The 16,724-nt window shown below is 42.6% G+C and overlaps 1 protein-coding gene across 5 annotated transcripts in view; it reads left to right on the top strand.

The window, feature by feature from the left end:
* Positions 1–16,724, top strand: part of IRF2 (interferon regulatory factor 2) — an 80,601-nt gene that overhangs the window by 25,079 nt on the left and 38,798 nt on the right. The window lies entirely within an intron of this gene.

The raw sequence follows: 16,724 nt of genomic DNA, 5'->3' as shown, positions 1-16,724 counted from the left end.
TTATGGATGGACGGATAGAGTGATTGATGGGTGTACTTAATATAGTCGTGGTGCCTGCGTTAAGAAAAAACTGCCAGCAGTTTAATTTAAGCACCACAGAGGGAATTTTCTCAAGTTTGTTGTATTTGCAGAAATGCTCTCGTTTCCCTCTCTGGACCGTAAATTACTCATGTACTTTGCTATTGTCTTTCTCGCCAAGTCTTTTCCTTTGCAACTAATTTCAGACTTACACTAAAGTTGCAAAAATAGTACAAAGAATTTTTTTTCTGAACCTTTGGAAAGTAACTTGCCAGTATGACCTCCCGTCGCTCTTAAATACTTGGATATGTCTTTCCTGAAAACAAGGACACTCTCCAACATGACCACAATGTGACCATCAGAATCAGGTAGTTAACATTAGTAGCGTCTAATCCACAGACCCCATTCAGGTTTGCCAGTTGTCTCAATAATGTCGCTCCTAGCAAAATAATCTGATCCAGGCTCGGGGGTCATACCTCTTTAATCTTTCCTTAACTTCAGTGAACTTGACATTTTTGACAACTACAAGCCAGTTATACAATGTCCATCAGTTTGGGTGTGTTGGTGGTTTCCTGGTGATTAGATTCAGGTTATGCATTTTCTGCAAGAATATCACAGATGTGATGCTCTGTTCTTCTAATTGCATCCTCTCAGGTGGTGTATGACTTCAACTTGTGCCTTTATTGGTGATGTTCATTTGATCATTTGATTAAGGAGATATCTGTCAGGCTTCTCCATTGTAAAGCTACTCTTTTTCCCTTCGTAATAAAAAATATTTTATGGGACGTGCTTTGAGACTTTGTAAGTGTCGCATTTCTCATCAATATTTCACCTACTGGTTTTAGCATCCATTGATGTTTCTTGACTGAATAATTACTACTTCGATAGCTGCCAAATGGCGATCTTCTAGTTTTATCATCTTTCCACATTTATTAGTTGGCATTCTACTTTATGGAAAAGATTTGTCTTCTTCATGTTTACTTTTTCATAGATCTCTATTTTGTTCAATGGGGTATAACACGTTTTTATTACTATTTTGATGCTCAGATTGTCTCAGTTTTGGCCGGTGCGAGCCCCTTCAAGTTGGCTGCTATGTCCTCTTGACGTGTTCCCAGTGTTCTTTGAGCACTTCCTTGCTCTCTGGCCCCAAAAAATGGCTCAGGCTCATCTTCTGCTTCACCTGCCTTAGCCTTGGAATCAGCCATTTTTCTAAGAAGCCCTGATTCGTTTTAGTGGAAAGTGGTATTTGGGCGCTACCTGCTCTCATCACCATTGGTGTATTGCTGCCCCCAGACCCTCTTAGTGGACTGGGTTAGGGAATATATGTACTGTTTACATATATACTGACACATACACATACTTTATACATCGATATTTATTTCTGTATTTATTGAGATATATGAAAAACCATAAATTCAGTCCTATTCCAATCCAATAACCAGGGTTATTCTAGTTTGCTTTCTGTATTTGAATTTCCTTCTCCAATAGTGAGAAACCTGGCTCCCTTAATGTATTAATTAATTTAATCAATTGCGTGTGTGTATCTAATCTCATGTCCCCGCAGCCACCCCATCACAATGAGGATGTCCCCCTCATGTCACTCCTTGGGCTCCTACACCCTGGACAGGACTGCTGCCCTCTTGTATGGGAGCCCATTTGCTCCGATTGGGCCCTGACACCCCACTCTGGGCTGCATCTATCTCCCTCCTGCATCTATCCTATCTGCCCCACATGGGCTTCAACACTCCACAAGCCAGGTGTTGCTGCCTCCTCCCACCCAAATGGACACCCTCTTTATGCCAATACCCCATACTGGGATGCTTCTGCCTGTGCCACTAATGTCTACTATATTAAGTTTGCTAGGGCTGCCATAACAAAGTACCATAAACTGGGTGACTTAAACAACAGAAATTTATCCTCTCATAGTTCTGGAGGCCAGAAGTCTGAAATCAAGATGTCGGCAGAATTGGTTCCTTCTGGGGGCTCTAAGAGCGAATCTGCTCCGTGCCTGTCTCCGCACTTCTGGTGGTTGCTGGAAATCCCTGGCCTTCCTTGGCTGTAGACACATCACTCCCATCTCTATCTCCATTGTCCTATGGCCTTCTCCCCTCTGTATGTGTCTGTGTCCAAATTTCCCTCTTCTTGGAACAACACCAGTCATGTTGGATTTAGGGCCCATCCTAATCCAGTATGACATCATTTTAACTTGATTACATCTGCAAAGACCCCATTTCCAAATAAGATCATATTCACAGGTTTCGAGTGGACATAAATTTTAGGGGAACACTGTTCAGTCCAGTGCATCTGCTTTGCTAAGTTCCACCTCGTGGGCTTTGGGGCTAAATCATTCATAAATGGAGGGAGGGAGGAAGAAAGGAATGGTAGAAGGAAGCTCTCTCAGTCATTTTGAGAAGAATGTTCTCTATTGCCATATTGTTCTTATTTTCTAATCTAAAATTACAGCACTCTGCTGACATCAGGGCTCTTGGAAAACTGAGGACTTGGAGTGAGCACAGGATGGCACTCATTTTGACGTCGTAGGACTTTACTATTCCTCCTGGGGACCGCACCCCTCAAGACACCCCATGCTGTAAAGCGTTGCAGCCCATTACTCGAACTGTTCAGGAAGCTTCCTCACCTGATACGGTGCAGCCAGGGTTGGGGTGCTCCCCGCCCCTACCACCCTGTTCCAGACCAAACAACTGTGTTTTGGTGCACGCTGTCAGTCCCGTACTAGGCGGTGCTGGCCGTCTGCGAGAGCCAGCTGGAGTGCGTGTGTGGGGTGAGCTCTGACTGTCATCAGCACTGTCCAAGAAGAGAGCACTGTGTCAGCGCTGGGACTCAACAGCTGTGGGGAAGCCATCCATGGCCCAGCGTGTCCTAGAAGTTTATGATGGTTGAAAATTGACCCCCACTCTCTGCTTTTTTTTACTTATTAACTTGTATTATATTCTGAGCTATGTTAATTTATATATTACTTCTATAGAATATATAAAAATACATATATAGCATATATAATTATACATATTAACTATATTAACATATATATTCTGAACATTTTCTCATACAAATAAAATATTCTTGTATAGTTGCAATATTCTGTTGAGTCTACCACATTTTATTTAACCATCTTCCTACTGTTTGGTATTTGGATCAATTTAAATTTTTTGCTATTATAAATAATGCTCTATCGAACATCCTTGGCCATAAATTTGTGTCTGTGGAAACTATTAATTATTAAATATCCACTATTGATGAGATTGTAGGCTAGGCACCTTACACACCTTATTTGATCCTTACCACAAATGCTGGGGAAGTTATCCCCATTTTACAGGTGAGAAAACTGAGGCATGAGGAGCTTGGGTTCTGCGAGCCTCTGCATTTGGTTCCTGAAGCAATCCCTTGGGGAGTGGCCATGGAGATGCTCCCAAACCTGAGTGGCTCCTACAGTTGTGGAGAGAGTGGTAGAGATTTTAAGGGATTTCTGAGTTTTTAGGGGAATGGCAGGTTGATTTCTCATTTAAGGTCACAACTCCCCAATCCTAGTCTCATATAAGGTATGGTGATAAAGAAGTGGCACTAGCCACAGGCTCACTCCTTGCTCAGTTGTGGTGGACACAGGCCTTCCCTGGTGTTCACCCTGCCCGTGGATGGCCATGCTGTCCTGGAGTCATGGTGGCTGTCAGACCCCAAGTGATGTCCTGCATCGTGCCCACCATCCTACTCGATGATAAGTAAGGACGGTGGTAGGCCCTGTGGAGATCATAATCATTTATTAGGAAGTTCCATGTCAAATGAATTAGCTAAGTGTCAGACAAGATCGATTATCGTTAATATCCAGATATTTCTCGGGGCTGTCATATCAGTACGAGCAAATGATTGTTGTTGTGGTAATAGCTGAATCTACGTTGGTCAGGTGAAGCTTTTTTGGAAGGGTGGATATGAAACTGGCCCCTTAATTCCCAGAGAGAAGTGAGTTGGTGCAGAGTGGTGTAGAACACACAGGGTGCTGAGGCATTTAAGCAAGTTGGAGTGGAGTTTGCAGGCATAGGGGTTTGGCTTTCCTTAAAGGGCCTGATACTGAAAATGAAGGAAAAGAAAATGGCCTCATAGCCAAGAGTTTGTTCTTAAATATACATGAAAGGGGGTGGAAATTGATGAATACCCAAAATGCTTAGCACTTTAGCAGTTTTCAGTACCTTACAAAAATGTTAATGTGAAGTTAACATTAAGATAATGGAGCATCAGTCTATGGGGCTTATTTGTGCTCCTGAAATAGTTCTCCATGTTGATCGGTCATAGGCTGGGTAGGGAGCACCATCTTCTCCCCTGTTTTCAGAAGACCCCTCCAGGACCCAGGTGGCCATGCTCTGGGCCAGGGAACCCTGTTATGGTAGAGGCAGACACTGAAATGAAACAACTGGAGAATACACCCAGTGGCTCAAGAAAAACACACACCCCCTGGTTTTTCCTGTCGCTTTCTTAAAGAGGGGATGGAGCTGAAGGGGTGGAGAGTGGAAAAATATTTTTATTTTGGAGTATGGGAATGGGAAAATACTGTTTTCCTAGTACAAATTACAAAAATAAAGCCCTGGCGGGACAGGATATGCAGCAGGTCTTGCTGATTTCCACCAGCCAGGAAGGTACTAAAAGGGGCAGGAAGCATGAATTAATGTGGTGGGGGGCATGGGGAGAGGAGGTGGGGAAGCTGCTCTCTATTGATCAGGCCCAGCTGGTGCCCTTCAGCAGTGCTTGGGGCTCTCCCCGCCCTGGCTAGGGGCCCCTTCAGCACGGGCTCCCAGTGCAGACGCTGCGTCAGACCGGGAGGCATTGGGCCCTCGACGCCTTTTTATGTGGACCCCAGTTTGGCCTCATCATCCATACTAAGTAAGAGGCTAAGACTCCGTCTGTTTAAATCTGAGCTCTACCACTCAGCAGCTCTGTGACCTTGGGCAAGTTACTTAACTTTGTGTGTCTTAGTTTCTTCATCTATAAAATGGGGATTTTCGTAGCGCTTACCTTATAGGATTGTGATGAATCAAGTGAACTTAAAACTCATAACGAGCTTAGAACTTGCCTAACACCATTAAGCACTTAATACCTGTTAGCTATTGTTAATATCATCATGGTGTAGCATGATACCGTGTGCTCTGTACCTGCCAGCTGGTGGTGTTTCAAGGGCTTGCAGGTCTAGACGGGGATAAGGATTACTCACACAGAAGCTCCTCAGCTTACCAACAGGTTGCCTTCCAAAAGGTGATTAAGCTTGCACAGTGTCAGGCCTTCTAAAACTAGGCTTTTCTCAAAATGGAGCAGTTTCATTGTCAGGTGGGTAAGCTGCCTCTTCAGGAGCCCCACAAGGGTGTCCTATGAAGATACTTTGTTTTTATCAGACACCTGACCACTCACTGTGATTTGGAACGATTAGAACCGGCCTTGAAACTGTGTGTTTATCTTTGGGGACAAATGGTTCCTCATTCACACCAGCCACCTTTCAGGTGACTAGTTGCTACCTTGGTGGACTGGGTGGATATGGAACATGTCCAGGATTGCTGGAGAGGGCTGGTCTATACGTAGTGGGTGCCTGCTGGGTGCAAAGGACAAGACTACTTAGTTCTACATATTAACTTATGTAGCAATGCTAACATAGGTTTCCAGGTTTCCATCTCTAGAGGAGCATTTGTTTCAGTGGAGTAAGGCATGTAAAAATGAAACAAAGACTGCAAGGCAGCATAAGATACATGTTAGAGGCAGCGTCTTTTATGAATTGAAAAGGAGTTTTGAGTCGGCCAGGATAGGCTTGGTGGAGGAGGTGGCATTTGAACAATCTGTAAAGGGACGGTTGGCTATTTCCAGGCTGGACCTTTCTGCTGAGCTCCAGCCTCATATATCTAAATGCCCACCCAGCATCTCTTTTTGGATATCCCAAAGATATCTCAAATCCAGTAGACCTGAAACCAATCTCAGTATGTCCCCTCTTAAACCTTGCACATTCCCTGTTCCGGAGAGTGTGGCATTACCACCCCCCTGGTCTGAGGAAGGAAAAAAGGTCACAGAGATCCAGATAAGATTGAAGGGGGAAGGGAGCCAGAAATTCAGAAAGAAGAGCCTGGTGGCCTCTGTTTTTCTCTCTGAAGTTGGAGGCAAGATCCTTTGCTGGTGTCGATGAGTGTGAAAGTGAATCAGGGAGTATGAGTGTGGAAGATCTGAAATCGCTCCTGTGGGGAACGGGAACAGGAGCTATGAGGGAGAAACAAAACGGTCTGCAGAGACTTCGAAAGCTCAGGTGAGGTGATAAACCATAAATGTATCATGGTATTATTTTTATGACTTGGTATTATTCAGCCCGGTCGTGAATTTTTGCCGCATGATCAGACAAGAAGAGAGAGGTGGTGAGAGGTGGTAGGGCAGCTGTGTTGGGAGGAGAAGGGGCCAGAGAGCAGCCATTCTAGGGAGAGGGAGGGAGCAGGGAAGCAGAGCTTGTTGGGCAGGGATGGACTGTAGGGTTCTGAGCCCTCTCTCGGAAAAGGCACACAACATAGACATAACATGTTCCGTATATTTCAAGCCTTACTCCCTGGATAGAAAACTCCTGTTCTCTTTAGGCTGCATTGAGAACAGTTTCCTAGAATGACCGTTGGGTCACCTGTAGTACTGAGAACCAGCTATATTTTGGTGCCTTTCGAGCACACATGTGGAGGCCATAAGTCAGTTTCTCTGTCAGCTTGGGGTTGCAATGATGCAGCACAAGTTACTATCAGAGGCCAAATCGCCCTGTTTCAGGTACCACAGTAGTTTGTGGTCAGAGACAGGGAAATTTTTGTAAAGTGGCTATGGTAATATCTTCTAAAAGGGTATAGAAAACATGCCTGATAAGAAAATTGTGGGTAGAATAGCGAATATGCAAAACTATAATCTGGATGATTCTCAGAATGGGAAACTTGTTCTGTGGTATTTAAAGGCATTTTAGAATTTTAATTTCATATGCATTTATATTCCATTCATGATGAAATCTATTCACCATTGGCCTCCCTGTTTTCCCATGACTCAATTGGAGATGTTTATCAAACATATGGGATCTGGAAGGCCATTGGGCTAATGGGTACTAAATGTCACTGATACCTACTTAGCTGTATATCAAAATTACCCTAGGATAGTAAAAATAATTCCTGGTTCCTAAGCCCTAGAGATTCTTATTCAGTAGGTCTAGGATGGGGCCAGGGAATCTTTTTTTTTTTTTTTAATTCCCCAGATAATAATGCTGCACAGGCAGTTTTGGGATGCTGGTATAGGTGACTAGAAAAGTATAAAAAGTGTAACTATAGGTTATGATATATTGAGGGTAGCCATTTACAGCACTCCTGCCACATCATTCAAGGTTGAGTTCCCGAAAAATACACATAGTTGGAGAATTCATGGTTGAATTGCTTAAAACCTTGAGAAAAACTGGGCTAGAGACTAAAATTCTTAAATGCATCTATGACATGCATCTTTAAAGATCAATAAAATAAAACAATAAATGCGTGAAATAAGGATTACATCAATGATACAATGGATATCATACAATTGATTTCCATTGCTTACTAACTCTCCTGAAGTTTAACAAAACTTTTAAAAATTGGATTGCGTTGATGCGGATAATATGTCCACTGAGAGGCAGGCTTTTTTCTGTGTCTGGCACGCCATCCAAATGTTAAATGTCTTTTTGATTTCGTGACTCGTTATTGTTGACTTCATCCTCCAGGGTCCCACCAGAGTACGTAGAGTGATTTGAATACTGTAGGCAGAGAAGTATTAAGTATAGCCAAATGGGTAGCTCTCAACTCCCCACCATAATATACAGAGTCATATTATCTTCCTTCTGAACATGATATTTTCATGCCAAGCACATGCTATTAAGCTTCTCTGATGCACTTCAAGTCTGTCTTCCGGGAGTTGGTACAGTTCTAAGCATTTGCTTCTTCTCGTCTTCCTGTAGCCTTCTCTTCTGCTTTCTACTTTCCACTGTCATTTCCCCTCCATCCACCACCCACATGCTCACACACATCTGTACACACACCTGGGAAGCAGTTCAGCCTAGTGCAATGCTTTTTATTCTCTTTTGACCATAGTACCAGTATAATATAATATAAGATTGAAACAAAAGTTTAATAAAACAATGCTTATTCTGATTTTGGGGACTCTCATAGTTTCTGTTCTGTATTCTCGAACATTAAAATTGAAGTGCTGATCTTCATCTAGTCATGCTGATCTTAATCCAATAAATTGATTTCATGATCCTCTAATGGGTTGCTGCCATAGGTTTGGTTTAGAGGTTTCTGGCATATGCTTTGGAATCAGGCAGATCTGGATCTGAATCCTTACCACTTACTAGCTCTGCATCTTGTTAAGTAGCTTCATTCCCTCATCTGTGTAATGGAGATAAGATACTATACCTCAGATAGCTTGTTTGAAGATGAAATGATATAGTGCATGAAAAACACTTGGCCTAGTGTCTGATTCCTAGTAAGCACCTGAACAAATGAGATGGGGATAATGATGATGGTGATGATATGATGATGAGGATTTTCAATTTCCAACTCCAGCTTCCTCTCAGGTCGCATAATTTTGAGCTGAAATTCTTAGTTTTGCTGAAAAGGTACACAAAAGTCAGTGTGAGGAGTGTAGAATGTCATGTAAGAGGAATTTGCATTTTGGAAAAGATTGCTGTATGTCCAGGAAAAGTTACTACTAAAAATCGCTATTCTGTTCCTACAAGTGTATTGCTACCTGTGGTTTTTTTTGTATGTTCCCTTAGCCGCCATGCTGGACCAGAGCAGTAGCTTCTAGCTTCTCCCCTTGCCTCTGTGTGCCCCTGTATAGAATGCTGCTTGGTTCGTGATAGTGAAACGTGGCTATTCTTGTGTCACATACTCAGAAGTTTTAGTAGCTTCTGTGAACAAGCTCAGTCTCTAGCTGAGAAAGGCTTGGGTTTGAATCTTGGTTCCTCATGTAGGGGCTTGGGTAACTTGGACATCATTTCTTTCTTTTTTTATTTACCCTTTTCAAGCTACACTTTTCCTCATCTCTAAAATAGGGATAATAATATTTAGCTGATTAAAGGCTGTTGTGAGGGTTAGAGATGATTTATGTAAAATATCCAGTCCATGCCTCTCGCATGCTAGCTGACTCCTACAAAGCTCCACCCACGTAACTGCGTAAGTCAGTAGCTCTGCCCACATCAGCAAACACAGCTTTCTGAGTCCTGCTTTGGCCTTTTATACCAACTTTTCCCCTTGCCTGGCTTGCTTGCTATCTTCTCTCTGCCTGGGCAATTCCTCCCCATCCTATAAGCTCTTCCTTTACCATAAAGCTTTCCCTTAAAAACCCATCTAATAATGATTTATGTATTCCTTAGGAAAGTTGGCAATTAATCATAGACTGTCTTCTAATCTCTATTGCAGTCTTTTGTATTATAATATAATATTATTAGGTAGTTTTATATGATTTATGTCTCATACCCCAAGTTAACTTATTAATTCCTTGAGGGTAGCAGTGTCTTACACATCTTTGAATCCTCCATAGCACTTAGCACAGTTCCTTGTAATAATTTGTGTTTAATAACAATTTGTTGATAGACTGGATGACTGGATACTGCAGACAGTACATGCCATAGGAGAAGAGGGTCCAGTAGGTAGAGTTGTGAGAGGAGGTTTAATGGATGAAAATAGATTTGAGCTAGCTTTTGTTGGGAGGGTAGCACTTTTGTAGGTTGGTAAAACGGTGGGCATGTGGCTGTTGGGAGGGCTATTAGATGACAAGAGCCCTCACAGGCACTTTAAAACAAATGATGCACCTGCAAAAGAGATGGGGCCAAGCACTGCTGTGGTCAGCTTCTGCGACACAGACTCAAACTTAAGCCCTGTTCTTAGCATCTCAGTTCCCATACATTTGCTTTCACTTGCCCAGTTTTGACCTATTTCCTGTGACTGTAGCTGGGAACTGATGAGCTGTGGGGCTGCTAGGGGAAAATTCTCTTAAGTTTTTCTCTGATGCCTTTATTTCCTCTTCATTCCTCAAGGAAATATTTTCTGTATATAAAATTTTTAAATAACAGTTATTTTCTTTCAGTACCATAAAGACATCTTTCCATTGTCTTCTGTCTTCCATTGTTTCTGTTGAGTTGTCACTGTAAGGCTTCTGGGATTTTTTTGTTTTTTGAAGGTGATGACTATTTTTTCCTCTGGCTGTTTTTAAGATTTTTCTCTATATTTTTGGTTTTCAGCAAGTGTACTACAGTATGTGCAGGTGTGATTTTATTTGTATTTGTCCTTTTGGGGTTTGTAGGACTGTTGTGTATCTCTTAACAACGGGGAAACATTCTGAGAAATGCGTTGTTAGGTGATTTTGTCATTGTGTGAACAACACAGCGTATACTTACACAAACCTAGATAGTATAGCCTAGTATACACCTAAGCTATATGGTACTAATCTTATGGGACCACTGTCACGTATGTGGTGTGTCATTGACCAAAATATCATTATGCAGCACATAACTATAATTATTAAATCTGTGGTTGGAAGATAATTGGTCATTGCCTCTTCAGATATTGCTTCTGCCTCATTCTTTATCTTGTCGTCGTGGAACTTCAAACTACCCATACTTTGGACCTTTTTAGGTCGAAAATAAAATCTCCAGTGGATTTTATGTTTTTTTTTTTTACATTTTCTACCTTTTGTCTCTAAGGGCTTCATTCTGTTTATTTTCTTCTGACCTGTCTTCTGGTTCACTTATTGTTTTTTTCCTGTGGTGTCTAATCTATTGGTAAACCCATCCATTGAGTTTTTAATTTTAATTATTTCTCCTTTAGCTTTAGAATCTCTATTTTTTTAAAGTCTCCAGTTCTCTGCCAAATTTTCCATCTTTTGTCTTTTACTTCCTTGAACATATTAGGCATAGCTGTTTTAAAGACTACATCTGAAAACATTTGCTATCTGTATAGTAGCTCTCCCTCATCCACAGTTTCACTTTCCCGGTTTCAGTTACCTGTGGTCAACTGCAGTTCAAAAACATTAAATGGAAAATTCCAGAAATAAACAATTCATAAGTTTTAAATTGCGTGCCGTTCTGAGTAGTGTGATGAAATCTTGTGCTGTTCTGCTTCATCCCAGGGACGTGAATCATCCCTTTGTCCAGTGTATTCACGCTGTACACGCCAGCCACCTGTTAGTCACTTAGTAGCCTTCTCGGTTATCAGATTGACCGTCACAGTATTGCAGTGCTTGTGTTCAAGTAACCGTTGTTTACTTAATAATGGTCCAAAAGTGCAAGAGTAGTGATGCTGGCAATTCAGATATGCCAAAGAGAAGCCATAAAGTACTTCCTTTAAGTGAAAAGGTGAAAGTTCTTGACTTAATAAGGAAAGAAAAAAATCATATACTGAGGCTGCTAAGATCTAGTTTTATCCCTTACAAAGCTTGGAGGGAGTGGTTTCTAGGACTTTCCTTTCCTAGCTGGGTCCTCGTCTTCAATTCTGGTCCCACTAGTCACCCTAATGTGTCAAAAACTCTGCTCAGCTTCTATTCTCTGCAGCCTCCTCTTCTGGAATCAGCAGCTGCCTCTAGACTAGGAGAAGAACTGTCTCAAATGGCAGGCTTGACCTTCCTGGGTTTCTTTTTTCTCCCAGATCTTGCCTCCTAGTTCTTTACTACCTTGTTAGTTCTCTGATGCTTTTAAACATATTTTTAAAAACATATTTTGTCCGCGTTTCTTAGTTCTCCACCATGGGAGTTAGGTCTGAATTACCTATTGTGCTATTACCAGAAGAACCCTCCTCTCAGCCAAGGGTTTTTATTATCTTAAATCCGGCAGGGATGTTTAACAGGGAACGTTAACATGATTTAAGTAGTATTTTAGGAAGATTAATGTGTCAGTAGAATGCAAAACAGAGGGGAGTTGGGAAAGGCTCAGTAAGCAGAAGAGTTAAGGCCGTCATAACTGAATGCTTTCTAAAGTAAGCTGAAAGCAGAGGTTAGGGTTTCTGAGCCTAGGCATTTCAGACGGACCTGGATGAGCGGCGGCTCCCCTACTTAACAGCAGAGCGCCCTTGAGCAGTTCCCTAACCTATCCTCTCATCTGTAATATGGGGTAATGAACTCCCGACCTCCTAGGCTTGTAAGAGTTAAATGAAAAACTCATAGAAAACCCTGGTTTTAATGCCTACCATATAGTAAGTGCCCAGTAAATAGTAGCCATTGCTATGACTATGCCAAGATCCAAACTTCCAAAGTTATTGCTGTTAATATTGAGGATCACTGTTAATGACACTAACCAGGACCACAGCATTGTCAGCTTCATGGGGGACGTGATTTATGTCCTGTGAATCACGGTGAACAGCTTGCATGCCGTTATGCAGCATCCCTGGCACCAGTAATATTCTAAATACTCGCCATGTACTGAATTGATTTATAGCCCCGTGCCATGGTTTTGAAGATGATCCCAATCCCAAATCTCAGAGTTGTAATGATAGCTGATTTTAGAAAGTGCCTTCTGTCAGGCTTGAAGGTAGATGCTTCATATTTTAGGTTTATAGAACCATAAAATTTTAGCATTTAACTTTCAAAACAACCGTACAAGAATAGAAGCTTACAAAAAAGGTAAATCGGCTTACGAGCCTTCATGTTACAAAAGGGTTCCTAGAATCATACATAACCGCAGAAATTATCTTTTTGAAATCTCTCATTTTTCTGAATGATCAAGGTCTGGACCAGAGAGGTTGAGTGACGGCTCAAGGATACATGCTAGGGATGGCAAAGTCAGGACTGGAACACAAGTGTCCCGATTTCTGGTGTATTTTGGTTCTCTTGGTGAAAAGAGCACCTCTGTGTCTTCTCTACCTAGTTCCATGCCTTCTTCAACTCTGTTCAAGTGTCCTGTGGTCTGGGTGTTGGTGACTGTGGGAAACTTGCCTTACAGAAGGAAGGCCAATCTATCACTTTGAATTTCATTGATGGAAGCTAGAAAATCATGCCGCGTAAGCATCTTTTCTCAGTACTCAGTCCTCTGACCCTCTGGGACTGTCATCCCAGCTTTTTAATCTCTGGAAATATAATTTATTTTTAGCATCAAACTAAATGACGAGTTTCTGGTGCTAGGCTCAGTGCAGAATTCCACTTTTGCTTTCTTTCACAGAAGTAAGGACGCATACTCAACCTCTGATGGTCCTGAGAAATGTATGTCAAACAGCAACCTTTTTCTTCTGTATCATGTGGCAAGACCACTGGTAATTCATTACCTGTTCAGTGTGTGGGAGGTGGGGCCAGGCCATAAAATCAAATGAAAAAGAGGAAGTACCTTCACATACCAGGGTTAGCTTTTCATTGTGTATCATCGGGGATGTCCTAGCTATTTAAAAAAAAAAAAACATAGAACCTGAAATAGGTGAAGCCCTTTATAACAGAGTTTGCCCTACTCTGATAAGATACTTGCTATATTTGCTTTTCCTAAGAATCTGCTTATAATTAAGGACTGCCCTGATTAAAGACGTAGGAAGCTTTTTCCATGTGTGATTTCCATGGTATTTTGGCTAGGTAAGCGGTAAACTTTGAGGTTTGGTTTTGTTAGAAAGTCATAGTATGTAAATAAGAATGGACCAACAATGATGCAGCAGAATCTGACGCACTGAGACTGATGGAGGTCAGCCTGTCTCTGGCATCCTCCCTGTTGTTGACTACCTTCTAGCAGCTGGTCCTTCTGCCCCGGGGCCTTTACAGTGTCTTGTCTTCTTCTCATGCCTTAGGATGCCTTCCTTCACCTGTAGTCTAGGTTGGGGCCCTGTTTCCTGCCCTCAGAGTACCTTCTGTATTAGTTTCCTGGGCTTAAACAACAAAAATTTATTTTCTCACAGTTCTGGAGGCTAGAAGTCCCAAACTGAAGTGTCCGTAGGGCTTTTCTTCTCTGAAGCCTCTAGAGGAGCATCATTTTATGGCTCTTCAGCTTCTGCTGGCTCCAGGAACCCCTTGGCTTGTGGCAGCATCACTCCAGTCTCTGCTTCTGTCTGCACATGGCTATCTTCCCTCTTGGGTCTGTGTCTTCACACGGCGGTCCCTCTGTGTGGGTCTGTGTCCAAATTTCCCTCCTTATAAGGACATTAGGGTCCCATTAGCCTCTAGTCACACTTTCATCAATCAATACATAATCTTGTTTTATGTTTCTGTTTAAAGACTCTTTGTTATATACTGTTGTTTTGTTAACATTGAACTCACAGCCGACAACACTAGCTCACGCCTGAAAGAACCTTATCTAACACACGTATTTTCTCCATAGGGCACACCCTAGCTTTCTTGCGTTTAGGAACGCTAGGCTGCACTTCAGACACACCACTCTGGAGGCCCATTTTAATCAGCAAAATCACCAACAAAATGCACAAAAATTCAAAAAATGTTGCACTAAATAGACCATAAATAGGACACTTGTTTACAGTGTGAGAGCTGAAATAAGAAGGCAGAATGTCTCCTTGTTCCACCTCAGCTAGGAATGTGTACATTGGACGACTCCAATTTTTCCCCTCTCTGTGCATGTCTCTGAATGACCATGAAAGCACCCCAAGGATTGGTCTGGGCCTTACAAATAAATTTCAGTGAGTAGGTGAATTTGCAAATATGGAACCCCCAAATAATGAGAGTTGATTGTATCTCCCCACATAGGCTCTAATTTTAAAGACAGGAAGCTTTGAAATATTTCTGGTGACCTTTTTTCCAAATGAGTTGTTTGTGAAAAAAACGTGGGAGGAAATATCATATTATTATAATGACAAATGGGAAGCAGGGCCATTTATGCATCCCCGTTGTTTTTTCGTTGCTAAGTTTAGGCAGAGCAGCAACGGTAGTGACCCGTAGCAGTTCTGCTTGTCATGTTGTCCCCACAGAAGAGCTCATGACTACGTACCTATTCCTACTTCTGCCCCTCCCTCTACTTTCTTTACCGCTCCAGACTTAGCTGCCCTTCTCTGTGTCTTGAGATCTTCTTAAGAGAGAGGATCTGACTGGGTTGGTGGTCACCAGCCTGTTGAGTGGAGCCCTCACAGTGGTCAGTCACCCAGTGGGGTCTTCTGTGGACAGCTTTTCCCAGCAGCCCACAACTCTTCTGTAACTCCTTATCATTCTGTACACAGAACTCTTCATGTGTTAATTATCTTCTTTCCTGTCTCCTATTAGACTAGGAGTTTCTAGATGGCAGGGAGTGTCTTACCTTTTCCTCTTCCTGGAATATCATTCTCAATGAATGATCTTTGAATGGGTGGCTGAATGAATGAGTGAGTGGAACGACTTGAGAACCACTAAGAGCAGCTATATTTGGGGCTCCTTGTGGCCGTTCCATGTCCTTTGGACTGTCCTTGAGGTTCCTATTACTCGTCTCAAAGAATGGTGGCCTGAAGCCACCAGATGAGTGGACGGAGCCAGCCTGCAGGGGTAACCACCTTGGCTGATCTTCAGAACTGGCCTGGTTCTTGTGTTGAACGTCTCCTGGGTGGAAGGCTGCATTTGGGCTTTGTAGGATTATAAAAAGACCTATAAGAGGTGGAATTCCCACTGTCAAAGAACTTACCATTTGGTTAGAAAGAGAGGGTATACACAGCTGAAAAGTTCATGGTTAAGGTGAGAGTTAGATAAGAATAAAGACAGTACAGAAAGCTGCCGTAAAGCACTGTTTGCTTTTCAAATGAGCAGAATAAGACCAGTGAGTATTGTGGGAGTTGGAGGAGGAGGATTCTTTCGGGCTGGAGTGGTCCGGGAAGGCTTGTGGAGAAGGAGAGTGGAGGTTGGGTCTTGGAGGATGGGTAAGGATTGGCAAGGCCCAGGAAAGAGGAGCAGAGGGCACGGGACGAGCAAGGAGCAGGAGGCGTCTGCAACAGTGAGTGGATCAGAAATGGGCAAGATGCACAAGGGAAAGGCGGGTTCCAGAATTTAGTTCTAGAGTTTAATTAGGCTCTACAGGCAAAGGGTGCAGCCCCAAGTGGTTCACGTAATGATGCTTGCACTCTGGCCTGAGCTGGGGGCAGGGCATAGAGGAGAGGGGAATTCCTTTGCGGGCTGGAGGAGAGAGTTATTGAGACTTTGATCTCAGCCTAAATTCATCTGAATAGAATTTTCAGAGCTCATTTTTGGGGGAGGAGATGAGTGAAATAAAGAAGAGACAGCTAAGGGTTGAAAAGAGGATTATGTCACACTGTCCATGAAGTCCTATAGAATGGAGGCTTGCATCGATATCATCTTGGCTTTTGAATCCCGCATTAAATTTAAATTTACGCGTAAATAGCATGACGATGAGTGGTAGACAAACTTTGTTAGTGATTCCACTCTGGATATACTTAGGTGGACAAGGGAAAGACCATCTAGAAATGTATCTGGAAGGAGGGGAGAGGCATTATGTGCGCTGGTAGAGGAAAGGTGTTTAGACTGTGAAATGATTTTCAGAGGGAAAGTAAGTTAAAGGAAAAGGGAGGATGATGTCATGTCGGAGGGGGAGGGTGGCAGGGAAGAAAGATCCTTGAGGGGGTGAAGAGAATGCATTGACGTGAAAGCAAAGCTGAAGCTGGAGCAGGAGGTTGGTGCGCTCTGAAGGGAGATAGAAGGTCAGGAGGGAATGGCTAGTTAGTGAAAGACCTTGGAACCAAATGAATTGATTCCTTTAGAGCTTTAAAGTGCCAATATTGGGGGGTTCAAAG

Source organism: Diceros bicornis, chromosome 29 (assembly GCF_020826845.1).
Source record: "Diceros bicornis minor isolate mBicDic1 chromosome 29, mDicBic1.mat.cur, whole genome shotgun sequence".
Lineage (NCBI taxonomy): Eukaryota > Metazoa > Chordata > Mammalia > Perissodactyla > Rhinocerotidae > Diceros > Diceros bicornis.
Note: the sequence above shows the minus strand (reverse complement) of the source record. Positions and strands in the feature narration are given on the sequence as shown.